The sequence below is a fragment of the Crocuta crocuta genome, unplaced genomic scaffold, assembly GCF_008692635.1.
Source record: "Crocuta crocuta isolate KB4526 unplaced genomic scaffold, BGI_CrCroc_1.0 scaffold310, whole genome shotgun sequence".
Classification (NCBI taxonomy): Eukaryota; Metazoa; Chordata; class Mammalia; order Carnivora; family Hyaenidae; genus Crocuta; species Crocuta crocuta.
The window spans coordinates 1,557,420-1,572,108 of NW_027532609.1; the positions used below are offsets into that span (position 1 = coordinate 1,557,420).

Genomic DNA, 14,689 nt, shown 5'->3' on the forward strand with positions numbered 1-14,689 from the left:
ACCGAAAAGGTGCTCCACAAAAAAAAAAAAAAACCTATCCAAAGACAAATATGCATCCATTAATTGTTAATCATTGAATAAATTCAAATCAAAACCGCAGTGAGATAGCACTACATACCCTATGAAATGGCTAAAATTTTTAGACTGACAATACCAAGTACTGTTGCAGTGGAACAACTGAAACTCATGCTACTGGTAGATGTATATGTAAATCATTAGAACTATTTTGGAAATCAGTTGGCTGTATATTCTAAAAGTAAGCATACATATATCCTCTAATCTAGCTATGCCTCATGCTTACCCAACAAAAATCTATACATACATTCACCAAAGGCAAGAATGAACAAGGGTATTCATGGTAGCATTATTAACAGTCTTAGTACCCATCAAAGCAAAAAGAGTGAATAAATTCTTGTAACAATATGGATGAGCATCAAGCATAATACTGAACAAAAGAAGCCAGACAAAGATTAATATATAGTGTATGGATAAAGTTCAAAAATGAGCAAAACAAATTTATGGTGTTAGAACTCACACTAGTTACTTTTATGGGGATAGAGAATGGGAGGGGTTCCAAGGCAAATGAAAGTCATACTTTTCACAAAGTATGCACTCACAATTTGTATAATTTAGTTTACTTAACCTCCTCCAAATGACTTTAAAGGTTATGTTATTTTTCTAGACACGCCACACACTATTTACACCTACCACCACTCCATCAAAAGGGTTCTTGCCAGATCACTAATAACTTCCATGTTGCCAAAAAACACACATCGTTCACATTCTCATGTTATCGCTCAGCAACATTTGGGTTTATCTTTTTTCTTCAAGTACTCTGACCCATTCACTCCTGGTTTTCTGACTGCCTTGGTTCATGTCTTCTGGGACAGCTTTTCGAACTCCTCTGTTCATCTTCTAATTAGGGAGTTCCTCTGGACTCAACCCTCTTATTCTACTATCTCTCCCCAGGATATCTCTTACATTCTTGACTTAAAATACCAGCTACCATATGTGCTGAAAATTCGTAAGTTCCTATCTCCAGCCCAGACTTCTTAGCTCTAGGGTCGGGTAACCAAGCTTCCAACTTGTTATTTATCTCAACAGCATCTTACCGTGAACATATTCAGTGTTAAGCTCTTGATCCTTCCCTATTTCTACATCTTTGGTCTTCCTGATGTCTAGAAATCTTAATGCCATACTTATTTACTAACTTCCTAATTAGACATCTTGAATCATTCTTTTTTTTTTCAATTTTTTTATTTTTATTTCTAGGAGAGAGAGAGAGAGACAGCGTGAGCAGGGGAGGGTCAGAGAGAGAGGGAGACACAGACTCTGAAACAGGCTCCAGGCTCTGAGCTGGCAGTCAGCACAGAGCCCGACGCGGGGCTCGAACCCACGAACTGCGAGATCATGACCTAAGCGAAAGTCGGACGCTTAACCGACTAAGCCACCCAGGCGCCCCGTCTTGAATCATTCTTAAGACCCCTCATTACCATGTACTTGCGAATGCGTGAACATACACAAACACACACCCATCCAGACCACTACTAGATTATATTGATCTTGTTTCCTAACTAGATCTTGGATTCACCCTCTGTGCTATATCTCCACTCCCAGCACCCTGTTTCAAGCCACCATTGTGTTGTGGTGGACTATTGCAGTAGCTTCCAACTGGTCCTTCTATTTTTTTTTTTTTTAACATTTGTTTATTTATTTGGAGAGGAGGGTGGCGGACAGGGAATCCTAAGCAGGCTCCACATCCAGGACAGAGCTCAATGCGGGGCTTGATCCCACGACCATGAGATCATGACCTAAGCCAAAATCAAGAGTTGGACACTCAACCAACTGAGCCACCGAGTCGCACCACCAATGGATCCTTCTAGATCCATTTTTACTACCCATTAGTCCATTTTTCACACAACTTAGAATGATCCTTTCAAAAGTATAAATATATCATGCCTTTCCTTGAAATTCTTCATAGGTTTGCTCTTAAACTTTGGAGAAAACCCAAATCTTTAACATAGCCCCACATCTCTCCAGAATTTAGTTCTTGTCTACCTCTCTTTACTGTTCTTCTCTCCTGATAATTTTCTACAGCCTTCTCTCACTTCCTCCGAAGCACCAAGTTCTTTCTCACCTCAAGGCCTGATAAGCTAGTTACTCAGCATGGAACGTACCTATTTAACATTCTGCTCCCTCTCCTTAAAGAGGTCCCCTGTCTAAATGACAACTACTATTATTCTATAGTGTGCTAGTTTCCTTCATAGAATTTTTTTATTTTAAATTTTGTTTATTGGTCTATTTGTTTGATGTCTTTCACCTTTTTTAAATTTTTTTTTTTTTTATTTCTGAGAGAGAGAGGGAAATACAGAATCTGAAACAGGCTCCAGGCTCTGAGCTGGCAGTCAGCACAGAGCCCAACGCGGGGCTCGAACCCACAAACCATGAAATCCTGACCTGAACCAAAGTCGGTGCTTAACTGACTGAGCCACACAGGCGGCCCTGAGGTCTTTCACCTTAAACCATCACTTTTGTGACAACAGAGATTGTTTTGTTCCCTGGCGTAGTCTGGTATCTTAAATAAATGCCCATGTTATGTGTTTAGTAAATATATGGTAAATGAGAAAAGATAGCATGCCACCTTAAGCAAAGTATAGGTCAGGAACCATTTCATATGTGTGCCTGTACCCTGGGAACATGAAGGGGTTATTTGTTTCCTTTGGTTTAGTCCTTTATTTCTTCAAAAGTGCTCTCTGAGAAAGGCACCACGTAATCATTGTAATGCCTGGAGACTGTTTTTGATGATAAGTCAGTCTTCTCAGTGATGTATATTTTATGTGCTAAACGGAACTGTCAGTTGTGGACAGATTTTATTTAAGCCCCCAAAGAGGAATATGCCTGCCCACATTTCTTAGGTTAGAACTCTTAAAAACTAGAGGCAAAATGTTCTCAGTGGTAATCTTGACTCAGTAATTTGTCTTCTTTTCTAGAGTTCCTTTTTTTTTTCTTTTAATTCTTAGAGCATTAAAAAGGAAAGATGATCGGGCCACCTGGGTGGCTCAGTCAGTTGAGCTTCCGACTTTGGCTCAGGTCGTGATCTCACAGTTTGTGGGTTCGAGCCCCACATCGGGCTCTGTGCTGACAGCTAGCTCAGAGCCTGGAACCTGCTTCAGATTGTGTCTCCCTCTCTCTGACCCTCCCCTGTTCATGCTGTCTCTCCTTCTTTCTAAGAAATAAATAAAACATTAAAAAATTAAAAAAAAAGGACAGTTGATCTAATTGCATTTGCTTACTGCTGAGATTAACAATATTGTTTGTGTAAAGGTTATTCGCTGTTTTGGTCATATAATTATGTCAAAATGCCACCACATTAAATATATGACATGCCTTTGAATCACAACAAGGCAAAAATGACCACATTTCATAATACGTATGTCTTCATATATGTTTTATGAGCTATACAGACCTATCATGATTTGATATTACAGAATATTCTTTATTTTCTTAAGATCTTGTGTGTGTTTTCTTCATCTTAGATTTAGTTTTTAATTAAAATTTTTATTGTTTCTGGGGTGCCTGGGTGGCTCAGTCGGTTAAGCGTCCAACTTTGACTCAGGTCCTGATCTCACAGTTGGTGGGTTCGAGTCCCGTGTGGGGCTCTGTGCTGACAACTAGCTCAGAGCCTGGAGCCTGTTTCAGATTCTGTATCTCTCTCTCTCTCTCACCCTCCCCAGCTCATGCTCGCTCACTCTCTCTCTCTCTCTCGGAAATAAATAAAATATTACAAAAATTAAAATAAATAAAATAAAATTTTTATTGTTTCTAAGCTAATTTCAGTAAAATGAGGCCTTAAATTGTATGTTTGGTAGAAAATGATAAGTCTAACAATTTGAAGCGTTTTCAGGCCACCAGCATGAAGAAAAATTTCTCTTTGCTTCCAATTTTAGGCCAGATAAATTTCATTTCAAGAGGAATAGTTTTAAGGAATTATCATATTTCTTAATGTACCATAAATGAGGTAGTCTTTATTTCTAATGTCTAAATCGTACTTAGAATTCTCACATAAATTGATAAAACGTGACAAATGTTTATCATGCATCTAATTATGCAGGTTCAGGGCTGTGGTGGGGAAAGGGGACTAGAACAGGAATGAGGATTTTGAATGCATAGAAAAGTTAAGTTTCTGACATCATCACCATCATCATTATTACTCTGCCTTTAGAGAGTTTATTCTTAATTCTTTGTCAATGAAATAATTTTTAAACTTTATCTATTTATTGGTATTTGCACATTTACCAGACATTCATAGCTGTTTTCATATCAATGAAATTAGTGTTCATAGGAGTTTTAAAATGTCTGCTCTCAGGTATGACTAATTATGTTTCTGGATTTCACAATCCTCTGGTTGCTACTGCAGGCTTTTTCTTCAGGTTTTTAAAATGCGGATCAGTGACTCTGGAGCTAATGAGATAATATATTAGAGGAATATTTGAATTTCTTTCTATAGTACTACAGCAGTATATAAATGTGGTACATTATGGTTATAGAGGGGGTGGGGAGACTTAAGTACAGGGAACTCTGCCATATGTAAGAACAGTCTTTTCAAGTTAATTGCCAATTTAGGCAGTGTATTAAATAAACATAGTGGTTTTTATGTTTATTTCGAAAAAGGGGAAAGAGCAGCTTTGTTTTGCCAGAAAGACAATGTCAGCTGCTAGCCATTTATTTCCTAGCAAAACAAACTACTTGCAAAATTCTAATTGGCAGGTTTCTTCTCCCTGGCGTTTAATTAAAATCTTTCTCTAGCAATACATGATACTGAGGATAGTGTACAGATTCATTTATCGTACCAAGAAAGATTTGGGCCAACTACATCTTTATAGCTTTCAGGCATCACTAATTATGTGTCTTCTCTGATTTGTTTAGCACTATCATTGGTAAGGAGAGGGGTAAATACATTGTTTACCATCTTCTCTATTATGCCTATCTCACCATTTCTAGAGTTGTATTCATTTCTGCAAAGAGTTTAATGGTTTTTTTTTTTAGATAAGTAAAACCTTATCACACTAGAAATTACAACTAAGTTTTTGTGTGCAGTTTAATGTCAGTCATATAATAAAATAATCCTGGTGCATAGGATTGGAATTCATCTCTATTTGTATCCTACCTTAGAGTGCTACCCTATAAATGAATATTGCTGCTCCAAGGGAGTGGAAGACTAAGGATGAATTGATGTAATTGCATCTTTATTATTAAAAATATAGAAAATGCTTAGACAGTAATAAAGCAACCATTTTTATGTATCAAGGACACTATCTTGTTAGTTAACAATTGATATCATCTGATAGGAGGCTTGAGTTCAATGATTTGAAATTCAGAATGCTGTTTTTCAAATAAATTAAGTGGATTTAAATTCAGTGGTATATCATTAAAAAAATTTTTTTTAATGTTTACTATTTTTGAGAGAGAGACAGAGAGCAAGCAGGGGAGGGGCAGAGAGAGAGAGAGACAGAATCGGAAGCACGCTCCAGGCACTGAGCTGTCAGCACAGAGCCCAATGCGGGGAACAAACCCACAGACCGTGAGGTCCTGACCTGAGCCGAAGTCAGTCGCTGAACCAACTGAGCCACCCAGGCGCCCCCCATTTTTTGAGTGTAGTATAATGATTGTGAGAGCCTTTTTCCTTCTAAGCACTTACATTGTTAATTAAATCGTTTCTTTTTTTTTTCCCAAACTGTGCCTTAAGCATGTGTTTAACCTGGTGTATTCAACTCTTAGCTGAGTGAGCTTCATGTTTAATTGTTTCAGTAACTTAGTAAGTATGCATGATAAAAAAAATAAATTGTAGCTACAGATCTGAACTTACTTTGCTATAACCTGTAATAGTCTGCTCTACACTCTGTTCTTTGTCTTTCAAGGAAATCACAGCACCCAAAACTTATAACCTACTTTACTACAATAGTGCTGACATGTTTTGGGAGCCTAGAAGGCAGACAGAAATTTCACTGGTGTTATGGGATCTCACTTGGTTTTAACAGCTTCTCCTACCTTACTTGGCAATACATGTATAATAATATTGAATGGCATTCTGTCTCAAGAGATTTTGGAGTTGATAGTAACAGAAATGTGCTGAAGGAAAGAACATAAATACTGTGATTAAAAGGTTATGGGAGAGGGGCACCTGGGTGACTCAGTTGGTTAAGAGTCTCTTGATTTCTGGTCAGGTCATGATCTCACAGTTCGTGGATTCAAGCCCCATGTTGGGCTCTGCTCTGACAGCGTGGAGTCTGCTTTGGATTCTCTCTCTGCCTCTCCCCTGCTTGCACATGCTCCTTCTCTCTCCCTCAAAAATAAATACACTTAAAAATAAATAAACTGTTAAGGGAGAGACTAGAAGATTACTCTGATAACTTGTTAATTTGAAGAGCAAGCATATGTTTAAATATGTATGATACTGTGGAAAATAATCTCCCAGTTCAAAAATTAAGAGTAAACTCCATCATAAATCGAACTAAAGATATATATAAAGCATTAAATCTTATGATACTCATTTATTTTATCTTTTCATAATTTTGTTTCTTTCCTGGACATAAGCTATTTGATATAGTTTATTGTTTTTTATTTATATAAAACAAATTATTTTATATATATTTATATAAAAGAATATATTGTTCTTTTATTTATATATATATTTATAAGAAGGTCAGGGCTGCACTTTTTACTGAGTATTTAACAGCTCTATGTAACAGTCATAATTATTGGCTAAACAGATTCATCTTATACCCTAGAGGGTAAATTTGTAAGATATTACCTGTGAGTACAAATAGAGGATACTAAAGATGTGAATTCAGTGTAGGGAAGATATAGTTTTTCTTTAATACATTGTTTTAATTTAAACTTTATGTGTTCTATTTCATATAAACATGCCAAGGTTCCTTTCCTGATCTAAAGACTGGCTTAAAGTAATCAATTGCTATTACAGAGCCAAATGTTATTGCTTATCCTAATGACAAAATAATGTATTCATATTGTAAAACATTTGAAATTTAAACACTCAAAACAAGCATAAATTTTATACTTTCAGAGAAATTTAAAAAGAAAATAATAAAAAAAAACACACTTGAAGACAGTGGGTAGCCTCTTGAATGATTTTAAACAAGACATGATATGCATGATTAGACTTGTATTGTAGAATGATCACTGGCAGCTGTATGGAAACAGATTGGAGGCCGGAAGACAGGTAGGAGGCTGTTAGTGTACTCAAGCCAAGAAAACTAAAGGCTTTAACTGGGGCAGTGATAACAGGCACACAGAAGAGAGGACAGAATCATCTGGGCTTGGCAAGGGATTCAGTATGGTGGAAGAGCAGGGGAAATGGCTGAAAAGGATTCCAGGTTTTTTGCCTTAGTGACAGAGTAGAGTATTCTCAACCAACATGGAGAATACTGAAAAGATGATGGATTCAGTTTTATAGCTGTTAAGTTACCTATAGCACACATGAAAAGAAGATCCCTGATATTAGAGCTTAAGTGCCAAGCATTAGATGAATAAAAAGTCAGTACCTCCAGAGGAGTTCAGAAAAGTCTGAGAGTTGGATGTCAAATGCTAAATTCAGTGAGATATCCTAGCACATTTAGTTTTCTCCTTTGTAAATCAGTGCATCATTGAGTAGTGTGCAGCTTAAGCATTCAGTTCATGGTTGCTGATGAGAATCTCTACTCGTGTGTAGGTTTTCTCTAGTTCAGTCTGATAGATGGCCTTCACTGTCTTCAGGCATTTAATCCATCCATATTTCTTTGCCAGCTTCATAAAACCATCAATTTCATGGCACCTTTGATCTTGGGGAGCACAACCATGCGAGAATTTTTCTCTCAGATTCCAATAAAGCATTATTGGGGCACCTGGGTGGCTCAGTCAGTTGGGCATCCGACTTCAGCTCAGGTCATGATCTCAGGGTTTGAGGTTTTGAGCCCTGCGTCTGGCTCTGTACTGACATCTCAGAGCCTGGAGCCTGCTTCAAATTCTGTGTCTCACTCTCTCTCTGCCCCTCCCCCACTTGCATTTTGTCTCCCTCTCTCTCTCTCAAAAATAAACATTAAACCAATTTTTAATAAATAAACATTAAAAATGTAAAAACAATAAAGCATTACTGTTGGTAGATTTTCTTTCTTGTTCTTATTTATATTCTGCCTCAAAACTTCCCCAGAGTCATGAAATGTATTTTGCATAATTCATGTTGCAGATTATCTACAGATAATCTTGAATCTGTCTTGATTTTTCTAGTCTGTGAAATAAAGGACAAAATGGTAAGACTGTGAGGTTCTAGCAGTATAAGAGGCAATCACAGATATGAAATAATACAGGCAAACTTTTAGTGTTGGCTTTTTTTATGCAGTTTTTTTTTAATGTTTATTTATTTTGAGAGAGAGATTGCACACATAAGCAGGGTAAGGGTAGAGAGAGAGGGAGCACACAGGGCTCGAACCCACAAACCATGAGACCATGACCTGAGCTGAAACCAAGGGTCAGATGCTCAACTAACCGAGCTACCCCAGTGCCCCGTGTTTGGCTTTTTAAACAGAATGCCTGAGCACTATTAGAACTATTAGAACATACGTTATCTTGAGTGTGAGAAAAATCTCATTCTGGTTTTACATTTATCTCCTGAACTAAAGTTCAATCTCTGTAAATAGAGACTTTTAATGTAGGGACATTAAAATACACAATTCCATGAATGCTTCAATTGGCTCTTTGAGGTTAGAGAAATACTTTTGTGTTTGTTCATGAAGTCCACTCTGATTCATCGCTTTAGGCATAACCAGTGCTTTCTATATATTCATCCTTATTTGGTATGTACTGGCCAAAATAATCACCTCTGACTTGACTTATTTTTTATCTAAGAAATACACTTCTCATCGTCCCAGCCTAAACATTTAGTGGTACGCATTCTCCAAATCCAGGTGAGTCAGGTTTCTTTCATAAGAAACTATGGTATTCTAATGTGTTAATCATTGAGAGATGTTCCTTCCTGCTCTCATAAGCATACAGATGTGACCAGCTACATATTGTAAATTTTGACCTACATTTAAAATTCATATTTTGATTAAAGATCTACTAGCTGGTTATCTACTCAGGTTGAAGCTTAACTTTAGAATACATTGGTTGAAAGAGTAAAGTTCAGCAGAGATACAGAGAAAGAGCAAATGAAAGAAATATGGACTAATAAAAATACAGAATTCTAGAAGTTTTAGAGCCGAAAGTTATCTCAGTGGGTATCAGATAAGTCTTGGGATAACTGAAGGAATATGATTTAGAAGAGGGAGCAAGTATACTTGTTCTGTTTGTTCGCAGAGGAGTAGAATGAGAACCCAAGGGCAGGAGCTCCTTAGGAATAGGTTTGGAGTTCATCACAAAGAAAACCCTAATGGTCAGAGCCTTTCAGACATTCCCAAGAGAAGCATTCAGTTTGGGACCTGAGCCTTGGATGTGTAGTTAGACCTGATCTTTGTGGGACCTGTCAATCCTGGAATTTTTATCTAAACCAATGCTTCCTTTTTTGCTTTTAGCTTTTTAAAACTGTAGTATATACAGTAAAGTGCACAAATCTTAAATGAACAAGTCAGTGAATTTGTATGTGTATATGCACCTGTGAATATTTCCAGCACTGCAGGAGGCTCTGCTGTCAGTACCTTCTCTCCCTCTACCGTAGATAACCATTACACTGACTTCTGTCCTGTAAAGGACTTTTATCTGTACTTAAACATCACATAAATGGATTCATAGAATATTTACTCTGTGGGTCTGACTTCTTTTGACATCCTTTTGTCTGTGAGGTTCATTCATGTTGCATGTGGCAGTAGTTCAGTCTATGCATGTGTTGCATCAATTTCATTGTAGAAATTTACCATAATGTATTCTTGCCACTGTTGATGGAAAGGGGTTGATTCCATTTAGAGTCTGTTTTTAATAATGGAGCTATATACATTCTTATACATATCTTTTGGTGAACATTGGTACTCATTTCTCTAGGATATATTACTAGGAATGCAATTGCTGGTTTATAGGATAGGTTAATTTTAGCAGTTATTTCCAGTTTCCCAGAGTGATTGTGCACACTTGAATTCCCACCAGCAACATAGAATTTCAATTTCTCCTCATGCTTGCCAACACTGTGTATTGTCAGTCTTCTATTTTAGCCATTTTGGTGAATATGTTGTAGTATTTCTTTTTCTATGGTTATCCATCATTTGGATGGGCTTTTCTATGAAGTACTTGCTTTATTTTTTATCCTCTTTTTTTAAAAATGGGTCATTTATCTTTACCTTACTGATTTGTAGGAGTTCTTTATACATTCTAAATATGAGTCTTTAGGGGGTATACGTGTCACAAATATTGTTTCTGTCTGTGGCTTACTTTTTTACTTCTAACAAAAAGTAAACAGATGTTCTTAATTTTGTTGAACTCCAGTTTATCATTTTTCTCTTCTCTGGTTAGTGCCTTTTGCTTCCTCTTTAAGAAGTCTTTGTCTAAGGGCACCTGGGTGGCTCAGTCTATTAAGCATTTGACTTTGGCTCAGGTCATGATCTCACAGTTCATGGGTTGGAGCCCCATATCAGACTCTGTGCTGACAGCTCAGAGCCTGGAGCTGCTTCAGATTCTGTGTCTCCCTCTCAGCCCCTCCCCAACTCATGTTCTGTCTCTCAAAAATATAAATGTTAAACAAAAAAAATTTTTAATAAATAAAAATAAAAAGTCTTTGCCTAGCCCAAGATTATGAAGACCTTTTGACCAATAATTCTTAAATTAGATAATGGTAAACTTTTATTTTCTCCCATAATTTAATTCTTAAACTTTCAGCATTAGCTGTGAATAAGTAGATAATTATGATACCAAATCTGAAATTTGCTATCAGGATAGACTTGGTTATTGCTGTAGAAACAAACCACTACAGGATCTCAGTGGCTTTTTTCCTCACTCATGCTACTTGTCCAAAGTGGGCTAATGGGGCTATGCTATTTTTGGTCAGTTAGGCAAGGGTGATGACAGAAACTCCATTGTAATATATGAGTTGACCCTCTGAGTTCCATGGTATAATCATGGTATAATTTTACTCTATTCCTGAAAGGAGGACTAAAAATATTTGTGAATAGCTATAATGACTATCACAGTTAATTTGGTTGTATTACTTATCCTCTCTGAGGATCCGTTTGTTCACTATAAAACAGAGGCTAATGGTAGTATCTACCTCCTATGGTAGTTGTGAGGATTAAATGGGATAATACATGTAAAACCCTTAGAATAGTGCTGTTACTTAGTAAACAATATAAATGCTTGCCACTGTTATTGCTATCATTATTACTATTAGGCCCTTACTGTGTGATAGATACCATACTACCTGTTTTACATGGATTAATTCTTCAAATAACTTCTATTGTAGGCACTATTATCCTCATTTACAGGTGAGAGAACAGGTTCAGAGATACTAGCTTGTCCAGTTTCCATAGCCAAAAAATAAAAGATGGGATTTGAATCCAGGCAGTCTGATTACAGAGCCTTCAGGATTAACCATGACTCACTTCCAGATAGCAAATAAATACTAACAGAAGAATTCAGAAATGCATACTGTGCTTAAAGAACTTTATGTACATATATGCTCATGGTTATTTTTTCTTTTTTTTTTGTTTATTTTAGAGAAAGAGCATGAAAGTGGGGGAGCAGGGGAGAGGGGTAGAGAGAGAGAGAAAGAAGATGCTAAGCAGGCTCCATGCTCAGCGAAGAACCCACCTGGGCTCAATCGCACAACCCTGGGATCATGACCTGAGCTGAAATCAAGAGTCAGGGGGCGCCTGGGTGGCTCAGGTGGTTGAGCGACCAACTTTGGCTCAGGTCATGATCTCACAGCTCATGAGTTCGAGCCCTGCCACAGGCTCTGTGCTGACAGCTCAGAGCCAAGAGCCTGTGTCTCCCTCTCCTTCTGCCCCTTCCCTGCTTGAGCTCTGTCTCTCAAAAATGAATAAATGTTAAAAAAAAATTTTTTTAATGACATCAAGAGTCAGATGCTCAAATGACTGAGCCACCCAGGTGCCCCCATGGTTATGATTTGATGTTTTAATATATGTGAATTATTATAAATTTATGTATATTGTGAGTTATAGAATTATATTTGTAATATAATATGTTTATATAAATTTATTAGATAAACAAATATAAATATTGGATTTTTAATATATTCCTGTTTTCTGCTAGTTTATAAAATTGTTTTTAGTTCATATCACTTAATTGAATGTATTATTTCATGGTGTTCAGTCATAGTGTGACACATAAACAAATTTAGATAAAGAAACTTAGGCTAAATCAATTTAATGGTCCTGGAAGACACAGCTAGTTGGTGGCATAGCCTTGAACCCAGAACCAGACTCCCTGTTTCCACAGCTGTTTCTGCTGTTTCAGGCGGCCTGTAGTAGTCAATATAGCACATAATCCTTTCTCAAAAATTTGAGGTCCTTTGGTCCCCCTACTAAAATTGTGAGTGAATTTGTTGTAGAATTTCCTCATAGTTCACATTGGTACATCTTGATTTTAAGTTATCAATTTTGCCTTTTAAATATGCTAATGTTACAAAATATCCAGAGCCAAATTAGATATTTGGAGAGACTTTGTAATCAGAATAAATGCCTCCAGAGAAGATGCTTCTGTGGAAAAACACTGTAATGATGAGCTTTTTCATCTAACTAGATTTGGAGTCAAATTTCTGAAGGGAAAGAAATGGCAGTGGAATTGGAGATGGAGTAAGTATATTCTGTTTGATGTATATCTCAAGATATATCAACAAGAAGTAAAATGACCTTATTTATAAAAAGCTTGTTACTTTTTTGACCAGTGACATAAGAATATACATTTATCAACCTCAGATGTATTATAATGTTCAGAATTAAACCTTTTAGTGAGATGCCAAGCCATGTTAAACTCATGGTCATGGACTGTTTTCCCATAATTAAATGGGATTTTTGTATGATAATTACAGTGTGTTGTCATATAGTTTTATGTGTAAAATTAACAGAGTATAAATTGAGTTAACCATACATTTCTAGCCAATAGTAGAATTTGTCAGTATATCGCTGTGTGGTAGAGAAGGAATAGAAAGTCACAGCACTTCTTTTTCTCAGTATCAAAATTTGTCTGTTATCTGTCTATTATCTATTAGGAAAGCAAACCTAATCTGGGCTATGTGGTATTACACTCATAAGGAAATATGTTATTATTTCAAGGGTACAAGATGCTTTCCCCTGGTCTGCTGTAGTTTCAGACATTCGTGTGTTAAACAGTTTCATAAAATTGAATGCAGAATTTAAATTAATTTTTTAATATAAAATGCAAAGTTCATAAACTACGCCCTCATACTCTTCCTGCTAGACATGTTTACTCTTCTCTGCCCTGCAGGACTAATTCTGATTTGAGAAAGAGAGAAAATGAATATATTGCTAGAAATTCTTCTCTTTAAGGCTCCTTTTTGCAGTAAGCTATTCACTCCTTTAAATGGTGTCTTTTTCTAGGGGAGGGGAGTAGAGAGAATCTGGTCAAAGAGAATTTTAGCTTTATGTGCAGTCAAATGTTAAAAAAGAGAATATATTCGTGTATTGTGTGTCAAATTAAAATATAAGTTTAAAAAGCCTATGATTCTTGGGGCGCCTCAGTGGCTCAGTCAGTGGAGCAGCCAACTCTTGATTTTGGCTCAGATCCTGATCCCAGGGTCATGGGATCCTGAGTGTGGAGCCCACTTAAGATTCTTCCTCTCTCTCCTCTGCCACTCTCCCCTGCTTGCTCCCTCTCTCTCTTTAAAAAAAAAAAAATCCTATGATTTTTGATGACACTTTCCCTNTCATCACAGAGCACCATGCGGGGCTCAAACCCACGAACAGCGAGATCATGACCTAAGCGAAAGTCGGACGCTTAACCGACTAAGCCACCCAGGCGCCCCACTTCCCCTTTCTTTAACATAACCATCGGGGCACCTTTGTGGTTGACTTTGGCTCAGCCCCGCATCAGGCTCTTTGCTATCCACACAGAGCCTGCCTGGTATCCACTGTTCCCCTTTCTCTCTGCCCCTCCCTCCCTCAGAAATAAAATAAACATTTTTTAAAAATGTTTAATCATTAAAAAAGTAAAGTAACATAACCATATTACTGAATGTTGGAAAGTTAAAACAAAAAGTAATTGTTCATAATTCTACTACCCTAATGTAATTACTTTGAGCATTTTTGTGTGTTTCCTTCCAATCTTTTTCCTTTTTTGTATCTGGTCTTTTAATATAGTTCGTATAGTATACTTTCTCTTAAATATTTCATTGAGAAGTTTGTAACATGGTTAGCAAAAATAGCTTTCACATTCTTTTTTGGTTTGCAGAGCACATAAAGAACTATTGATCCACACAATATCTTTTTTTTTAATGTTCATTTTTGAGACAGAGAGAGAGGGAGACAAAGGATCAGAGGCAGGCTCTGCAGTGACAGCAGAGAGCCCAATGAAGGGCTCGAACCCATGAACCACCAGGCGCCTCTAATATATAGTCTGTATAGTATACTTTCTCATAAATATTTCGTTGAAAACTTTGTAACATAATTAGCAAAAATAGCTTTCACATTCTTTTATGGTTTGCAGAGCACAGAAATATTTATTTGATCCCCACAAC

The 14,689-nt window shown here is 36.8% G+C and overlaps 1 protein-coding gene across 4 annotated transcripts in view; it reads left to right on the plus strand.

The window, feature by feature from the left end:
• HMG20A (high mobility group 20A) overlaps nucleotides 1-14,689 on the plus strand; it is a 72,893-nt gene that overhangs the window by 14,291 nt on the left and 43,913 nt on the right. Inside the window, exon 2 of one of the 4 annotated variants that reach the window (XM_077780465.1) lies at nucleotides 12,736-12,788. The exons of the other annotated variants lie outside the window; for them this stretch is intronic. The gene's annotated coding sequence lies outside the window, so the exon portion shown is untranslated. The remainder of the gene's footprint in view (nucleotides 1-12,735; nucleotides 12,789-14,689) is intronic. 4 annotated transcript variants of the gene reach the window in all.